Here is an 8,849-nt window from a genome sequence, read left to right as displayed (position 1 = left end):
GTGTATTCGGCATTTTTTTTCATGAATGGATGAAGTGAGCCTGGCACTTTAACACAGCAACCTTTGTTCTCAACTGTTGTCACCTGTTACAAATGCTCCTGAGATATCAAGAATCAAGGAGAGAAACAAAAAGTACCCATTAGATGTAGGAACATGAAGGGCCTGCCAACATTCTAGAAAGATTTCAGTAAATGGTGGGGGTGGAATACAGATGAAAGTAAATTGAGAAATGGGTGGGAAGTGAAAAAAATGGACACAGTGAGAACCAACAACTCTTGGAAGAAGTTTCACAATGAAGCGGGAAAGACAGAATGATAGCTGGAGGGAGAAGTGGGTTCAAAGAAAACTGTTCTCAAGATGTGAAAGTCTTGAGCATTTATAAATAAAATAATGCTGGGATAGAGTAAATAGAGGGAATGACTGAAGGTATAGAAGAGAGGAAATAGTGGGCAAGATTCAGCAGAAGAGGTTGGGATATGGGTCTTAGTTTATGATGGTGGAAGTGGTGGTGGTGGTATATGTTTGTGTGCTGGTTTAAGTAGAGGTGGTAGAAGTTTTGAGGAGAATGGAGAAAGTGTGAAATTGTCATTGTAGAAAGTGGGAAAGCAAACAGACCAGAGAAACAAAGTAGTCTTACCAGGCATTGTTGATCTCATCTACTTCCATTGCATCTACCATTTTAGGTTTCTGGCTCCCATATCTATACCTTTAGTCCGTGCATTACACCTTCCATCCAGGCTCACATATCTAATTGACCATTGGATATATTCACTTGGGTATTATATAGGCATTTCATTCACCATATCCAAAAATCAAACTCAAGATCTTCTCTCCCAAACCAGGTCCACTTTTAGTGTTCCTTATCCCAGTGAGTAACACTATCCTCCACTTTGTCATGCAAGACAGAATCCTAGGAGTCATACTTGCTTTGTCCATTTTCCTCACTCTCCCCATTCAATCAATCACCAAATGTTATTGATTCAATTTCCTTAACATATCTTAAACCTATCCACATTATCCCATTCCACTACTACCACCCTGGTTCAGGCCAGTATGACCTTGCATCTGGACTACTGCCATATTCTCCTACTTGCCTCCCTTACCATTTTATTCATTTTTCATAAGCATAGTGATCTTTTTCAAAAGCAAACATGTCATACCTCTGTTTAAAACTCATCAATAGCTTTTCATTACCCCCAGGATAAAGAATAAAACTGTAACTCTCCCTCTGTACTTCTATGCCCACTTCCACCTTCTGTCACACAGCTCATATTCCCAATCCCTTCATCCTGCCCTACTCTTTTCCTCATAGCTCTTATCTCCTTCTAACAGTCTATATACTTTATTATGACTATTGTTTATATTCTGTCTTACCCCTCTAGAATGAGACCCCCTCTATGAAGCAATGCATCTTTGTTTTCCACACAGCTATATTCCTGTTATGGGCTGAACTCTGTGTCCTCCCCAAAATTCATTTGTTGAAGTCCTAACCCCCCAGGACCACAGAATGTGACTGTATTTGGAGGGAGGGCCTTTAAAAGAGACAATTAAGTTAAAATGATTAGGATCCATGTGGGTGGATCCTAATCCAATATCATTGGCGCTCTTATAAAAAGAGAAAATTAGAACACAGACAAGCACAGAGGAAAGACAGTGTGAAGATACAGGGAGAAGACAGACATCTACAAGCCAAGGAGGCCTCAGAAGAAACCAACACTGCGGATACCTTGGCTTCCAACTTCTAGCTGCTAGAAATGTGAGAAATTAAATTTATGTTGTTTAAGCCCCCCAGTATGTGGTACTTTGTTATGGTAGTCATAGCAAATGAATACAATCCTGAACATGTAGAACAGCTCCTGGCACACACACTAAGCACTTAACATATATTTACTAAAAGAATAGGTGAATGTGAGGCCCTGCATGATCTGACCTCTGCTGCCCTTTCTTATCTGATCTCCTGCTACTTTTCTCTTTGATCTTTCAACTCATTCAAATAGGACTTTTTTGAATTCCTCAAACATGTCATACCCTCCACACTCCCAGAAACTTTGTACATTGTTCTCTCTACCTAGAGTGCTCTCAGTCCCCAGCCCACCATACCTTCTCCCACATCAGCACCACAATTTCCCACTGTTCATTCTTCAGGTCTCAAATTCTATTTAAAAATATTTTTCAAGCAGATTGAGGTTTAATGGATCTACATCAAACTGTACATATTTAAAGTGTACAATGTGGTAAGTTTTAATATAAGTACATACCCATGAAACAATCACCACAATCAAGATAATGAACATATAAATCACCTCCCCCAAATTCTCATGACCCTGTTTAGTTCTTGTATCCCCTCCTTAACCTAGTCTCCAGTCAATCCATGATCTGATTTTTGTCAACAAGATTAGTTTGCATGTTTAAAGTCACTTTGTTGAGGCATGATTGACATGTAAACAGCTGTACATGGTTAATGTATATAGTGTGTCCTTTTTATTTTGGTCTGGCTTCTTTTACTCAGAATAATTATCTTGAGATTCATCTCTGGTGTTGTATGCATCTATAGTTCATTCCTTTTCATATTCCTTTCCATCTATTGTATGGATGGACCAAACTTTGCTTATCCAATCACCACTTGATAAAGACTTGGGCTGTTTATACGTTGCAGCTATTACAAATAAAGCTGCTATGAACATTTGTGTACAATCAGCTTTAGTCTTATTATTTTCTCTAGAAAATGTTTTCTGTCTCCCAAATTAAGTTAGGTTTTCCTGTTCTTCTCTCTCTTGTATTCATTTCTTCTCTCTCTGTAAGGATGTATTCCTTTAGGACAAATCTTGTGTTAGTTTGGAAGAATGACTTTGATAAATCACTCAGGAGAGAGAGACCCACAGTGAGACAAGAAGAATGAATTTTTCTCTTGAGTGGGATAGGAATAAGAGGAAGAAGAGAACAAAACCTTTGTATTTGTCTGTCATAGTTTGACAAATGCACAATATTTGAATATTTTCTAGTGTATTGGGCTTTTTTTTTTTTTTTTTTGAGAGATTGGTAAGAAATAATAAGATCAATTTTAATTGCACTTTCTTTTTAAACAAAAAAAGTGTCTAGTGGTGTGATTTCTGCTTATTATGGGGTCTTACTTTTTTACAGCTTTCCTTATCCTTTATCCAAATATTCATTAAGACATTCTACTCAAATCACTCTGTATTCTGCCCCTTGAAACAAATGAACCCCACCTCTTTTTATTATTCCAATCTGCTCCTCTCAGAGTATTCTTTCCTCTTCCATGACTGGCTGCTAAATTTGATCCAGCAGCTCAGGAGTACCCAACCTAATGGAAGTGAGAGACACCCCCCACCTCAGTAGCCTGGCTTAAGTTCCAGGCATACAGAGGTCTGTTTCCAATCCTGTCTGTCCTAAAAATATACCAACCACTGGCAGGTGGTTAGGCTATTTTCAACCTTGGGGGCCTCAGGAATCAAGAGATTTATGCCAGGCCAGGAAGCAAAACAGCAAACCCTTCTTGGTGGGCTTCAGATAAAAACGACTATCTCGTGGCATGGAATCCACTGATTTTCAATTGCCTATTTACTCGTATTGCCAGTTGTTTCCATTTTTAGGTCTAATCATATTTTCCAATTCCACTCTAAAACATGAACCTGGGACAGCATGTGCAGATATTGGGAGGCTGAGGTGGGAGGCCAGAGAAAGAGTTTTTTCAACTTTCCCAACTCCATGTAGTTCTCAGGTTACAGAGGAGCTCTGAAATAAGTTAGAGAGGAGCTCTGAAGTTTCCCTACAGTTTTGGGCTTAAGCATCATGTATGTCTAGAAAGTGGGTCATAGTGCCAGTCCCTGCTGGCAAAATTAAAGTACTATTATTATCATTCCCATTTTATACAGGAGGAAACCTGAGGAACAGAGAGGTTAAATAACCTGTCCAACTAGAAAGTGGTAACTAGAAAGTAACAAAGCCAGAGACAGGATCCAAACTCATCTGTAGAGCTCCAAAGCTCATGCTCTTAATTGTTAGCGCTTCCAAAACTGCAGTCCTCAAGTTGTCTCCCAGAATTGTAATAAGTTGATGAGCACTTTATGACAACATACTTTCATGCAATTTCAACATCGGAATTTGTGTTTCTATTTACAAGCATAACAGTACAAAGCACATTGTTTTAATTGTTTTGGATCCAACAGAGAAGAACAAAGATGGACTTCATGCATAAATGAAGTATTTGCTCCAAATGAAGGCAGATAATGTCATAGTTAATTTAGAGGAAGTATTTTAATAATGCACATACCAATATTGGGGAAAGTGATTTAGTTTCAGAAAAACATCATCCATCATGTTAAATTAATGTTAGTAATTTGAGTTTTGTTGATTTTGTAGTTTTGTTTGAATTTAATATGCAAAATCAGTCTGGTTGTACAGTTGTTTAAGTACTATAAACATAAGGAGTTCATGTGTCAGTTTTTTTTTAAACATATCTTTATTGATTTCAGAGAGAGGAAAGGAGGAGGAGAGAGAGAGAGAGATAGAAACATCAGTGATGAGAGAGTCATTGATCGGCTGCCTAGCCCACAACCCAGGCATGTGCCCTGACCAGGAATCAAACCCCAATCTCCTGGATCCTAGGTCGATGCTCAACCACTGAGCCACACTCGGCAGGGCTCATGTGTCATTTTATGTTAGCATATATTTAAGTAATATTATAATAAAAAATCAACACTGAGGGTCTGAAGGACATTTTTTTCCAGTGAAAAGTGTCCAAACATTGCTCATATTTGAGAAACTGCTGTGCAGGGATTGAAGATAATATCGTATTATCTTTGAAGATAGTATCACTGTAAAAAGCTGCATGACTGTCCAGGGATTCCTGTTATTGAAATTTTGTTTTTGTTGCTGTTATTACCTTGGAGATATCTCAAGGGTTCAAGGTGACCCTGGCCTTCCTTCAATCACTGGTATGTATGCAATAAAGCTGTGGGTCTTTGGCATTCCTTCACTATTCAGTCTAGCTATTATATCTTAGTAATTTGTGTTTTATGCTATTGCCAAAAGATTGTTTGTATTATTTTCTCAGTTGTTTCTCCAAACAAAAATGATGCAGTAGCAGCGCTTATGACAAGAAAAGAGAAAAGTGAAGGAAAAGTATTTATTTTCTTTCACTTCCTCTAAATTGCACGTTATTTTCTTTCTCTCTACTTCTATCTCCTTTCAAGACTGGAAGTAGTTATGAAATTGAGCAAAAGGTGGTGTAGAATGATTTTCCACTCCTTACTCTCCTCAAAAAGAAAGAAATGGAATCAAATCAATACTCTTTAAGAAGAACTGGAAGGCCCTATTCCATCCCCAGAGTAAAGGGAAATGCTTGAGGCAATGCAGACTGGAACTTCAATTTTGGCTCTGCAATTTATAAGCTATACAATCTTGAGCTAGTAATAACCTTGCTGAGCCTCAGTTTCCTTATATGTAAAATGAGGATAAGATAATAACATTTCCAGCCTCGCAGAGTTGTAGTGAAGATTAAAGTAAATGAGATCATGTATGAATATCATCTAGATAGATTGAGCACCTCCTACCACAAAGGAGGTGCTCGAGAAACAGTTATTATTATCTTCTAATCTCCTCCCCAGCAGCACTGCAAAAATGTTTTATTAACTTACGAATTCCCTCTGACCACAGATCCTATTTTATTCTCTCTGTCCTCATTATTTTAGGGCAGACACATGGGGAAAGGCTAAAAATATAATGTTAAACCACAAAAAAGAAAAGAGGGGATGAAAGTACATGTACACAGGGCTGGCAACTAAGACTGGAACAATCTTACTGCTGCATATTCAGTCCCTAGATAATGAATGCCTGGTACATGGTATGGCCTAATAAATACCTAAGAAGGAATGAGTGAATGAATGAATTGTGGAAAAACCTGGAAGCAAGCTGAACGAGGACTGAAGGAAGCATCTGGGAATGAAAAATGTTGGGACTGGGTTAGAGCAGAATCAGTCTCTCTCTTTTTTCCTCTCTCCTTCCCTCCCTCTCTCCCTCTCTTCTTTCCTTCCTTCCTTTCTCCATCCTTTGTTCCTTTCCTTCTCTCTCTCTGAAAAATATTTTAATGTTATGTTTAATTAAAACATGGGGAAAAATCACGTTTGCCTTACAGAAAAATACACATTAAATATTTCAGTAAAGCATACCAAAGTAGCCACAAATATATTATTAAATTATAATCCGCACTAAGCAGGCTTTACTGGGAAAAGTTCCTTGGTCCTTTTATTGTGCTCTAAGGAGGAAATATTTAGAACATTTTGAAGCATTCATGCCTGTCAAATAAACATAAAAGAAAGGGGTGGTTTGGCAATAGGCGAAATGTCATGCATGCTTCAACATGTGAACCTAATAAAGCTGCTGTAGAGAGCTTGATAAGTAAATTTATCAGAATTTTGTTCTTGAAATAATTTATAGTGTTTAGACCATGGACCTTACTCCAAGCTTTTGTATGTAGACTCTTGAAGTTTTAGATGTACCTTGAAGAGTTCAACCTTCTCATTTTACCATTAAGCAAGCTAGGTGCAGTTTTGGGATGTGACTTGCCCTAGGTCACATTTGTATTTCTATCCCTTAACATCCTCGCCCCAGTCATTCCCTAATCTTGCATAACACTTTAGCGTTTTCAAGTGTTTTGACACACCTTCTGGTGTTTCAGTTTCTCCATGTGTAAATCAAGGATAACTATAGGCACTATCTCCTTCAAGGGTATTGTAAGAATTAAACGAAATAACTTAGTCTTAGGAAATGTTAGCTATTATTGGTATCATTATGTGATAATTACTATCTCATGAAGTCTTTTCCACAGCTTTGGAATAGGCCATCATTTCACCCATGAGCATACTGAAAGGCAAAGGAGTTAAGTGGCTCATCTGGCTTGTAAGTAGCCCAGTCACATGTGGAACTCTGATATTACGCCACCTAGTGAGTACATTGGCCAACACCTTCAAGATCCTTTCAAACTGTAAAATTTTGTGGTTTCTATAGAAAGGGGTCTCATGGTCAGGCTTTTAAAGACTTTCAATTTTTTTTTGTCTCAGAGAGCAATAAAGTAGCAAAGGGTAGGGCTCAGAGTAGATTACCCCGAAGGAAGCCAACTTTCTAATACTAATAAACCAGTGGTGTCCCATATATGCATTTATTTTATGCAAATTAAACTGTTTGTGCATGCTGCCCCTCCCTCCCCACTAAATACAGGAAAATAAAAAAAATGTATAAAGAGCAATTCCACTTGTCATTTCATTCAATAAGTATATGCCACAGGATGGGAAGGAAATAAAGGTAAATCAGCTGGACAGGATATGCGCAAAAGCATAGGTAGTATACTTTATGGGAAATGTTGGGATTTTCAAGAACAAATTTAATGTGATTTTGACCTGACACACTAACTTCTTAATATTCACAGTAGATATAACACCACTACTGCTACTAATAGCTACTACCATTAATACTAGACATAATAGTGAGCATTACTACATGCCAAAGTTCTAGGTGTTTTATGTCATTTAATTATCATAACAATTCTATGAGGTAGGTACTTAATTATCCCCATTTTAAGCGGAAATTTATAATAGTAGTGTAGGAACACTAATAATAGCTACAGTTTCTTGAATGTATAATAGCTCAGAGAGCTCTCCTGTCCAAAGTCTTCATCGCGATAAGCATCAATGCAGAAGTACAGCCTATATTGGTAAGGTTACACAGACATCATTCATAAAATGTGAAAGACACTGAGAAGTGATTTCTTATTGGTCATCATATCTCTATGGGAACTTGTGTCTAAAAGCCCTAGAATGTCATTAGTACTGTACACATTTACTTGAGAATAGCATTTAAATCCTGGTCAAGACAAAAATGGCTTCCCTGTTACCCTGGCAGCAGTGGAACTGAACTGTTTTCTCTAAAACTATTTGTACGACACCTTTTAAAGTTTTTTGAAAGGTAGCTATTGTTTTTCTATTAACGGAGGTCTGTTCAACTGAAGCAATACCTTAAGTTTCAAAAAACATATAACTTTAAAAACTCTGAGAAGAGTTTGTTCATGAGCTTTAAACAAATTTCCATTCCTCAGTGGGTTACAAATTTGGAGGTCAGTTTCTGTGCTATAGCTCTAGGTGACTATGAAAATCTCCCCTAGTCTCTATGATCCTTATCTTTCTTTCCTCAGCAGTTGAGCGTGGACCTAGGATCCAGGCAATTGGGGTTTGATTTCCAGTTAGGGCACATGCCCGGGTTGCGGGCTCTATCCCCAGTTGGGGGCATGCAGGAGGCAGCCGATCAATGACTCTCTCATCACTGATGTTTCTATCTCTCACTCTCACTCTCCTTTCCTCTCTCTGAAATCAATAAAGATATATTTTTTAAAAAATTGAGATCATATCCATGCATCTTTAATTCTCTTAAATATTTGAATAATTCCAGTCCTTATAAATGGCTAATTATTATTTCATCAATTACTAATTCTAAATATTGCCTATGATATAAACAGCAAAACTTTCAAAGAGATCTTTCAGATTTGAGGGATGATGTTTTTCAGTGACATGTTTATGCCACCAAATATAGAACTAGTTGTAGGACTAAAGATTAACTGCAAGCACCCATCAACACTGAGTGCAAAAGCAGGAATTTTATGAATGATTGTAGAGACTGCTTTAAAAAATTTTCCCTTTTATGAACTTTATGTTACAGATAAAATCTATTTTATACTTTCTATATCTTCCTGAGAATCTAATTTAGCTCTCTGTCCCCTTCATATTCATTATACTTTCTAAATCAAATCTTTATTTATACAAGAAATTTCTCATTTACTA

The sequence above is a fragment of the Miniopterus natalensis genome, chromosome X, assembly GCF_054644295.1.
Source record: "Miniopterus natalensis isolate mMinNat1 chromosome X, mMinNat1.hap1, whole genome shotgun sequence".
In the NCBI taxonomy this organism is placed as follows: domain Eukaryota; kingdom Metazoa; phylum Chordata; class Mammalia; order Chiroptera; family Miniopteridae; genus Miniopterus; species Miniopterus natalensis.
Note: the sequence above shows the minus strand (reverse complement) of the source record.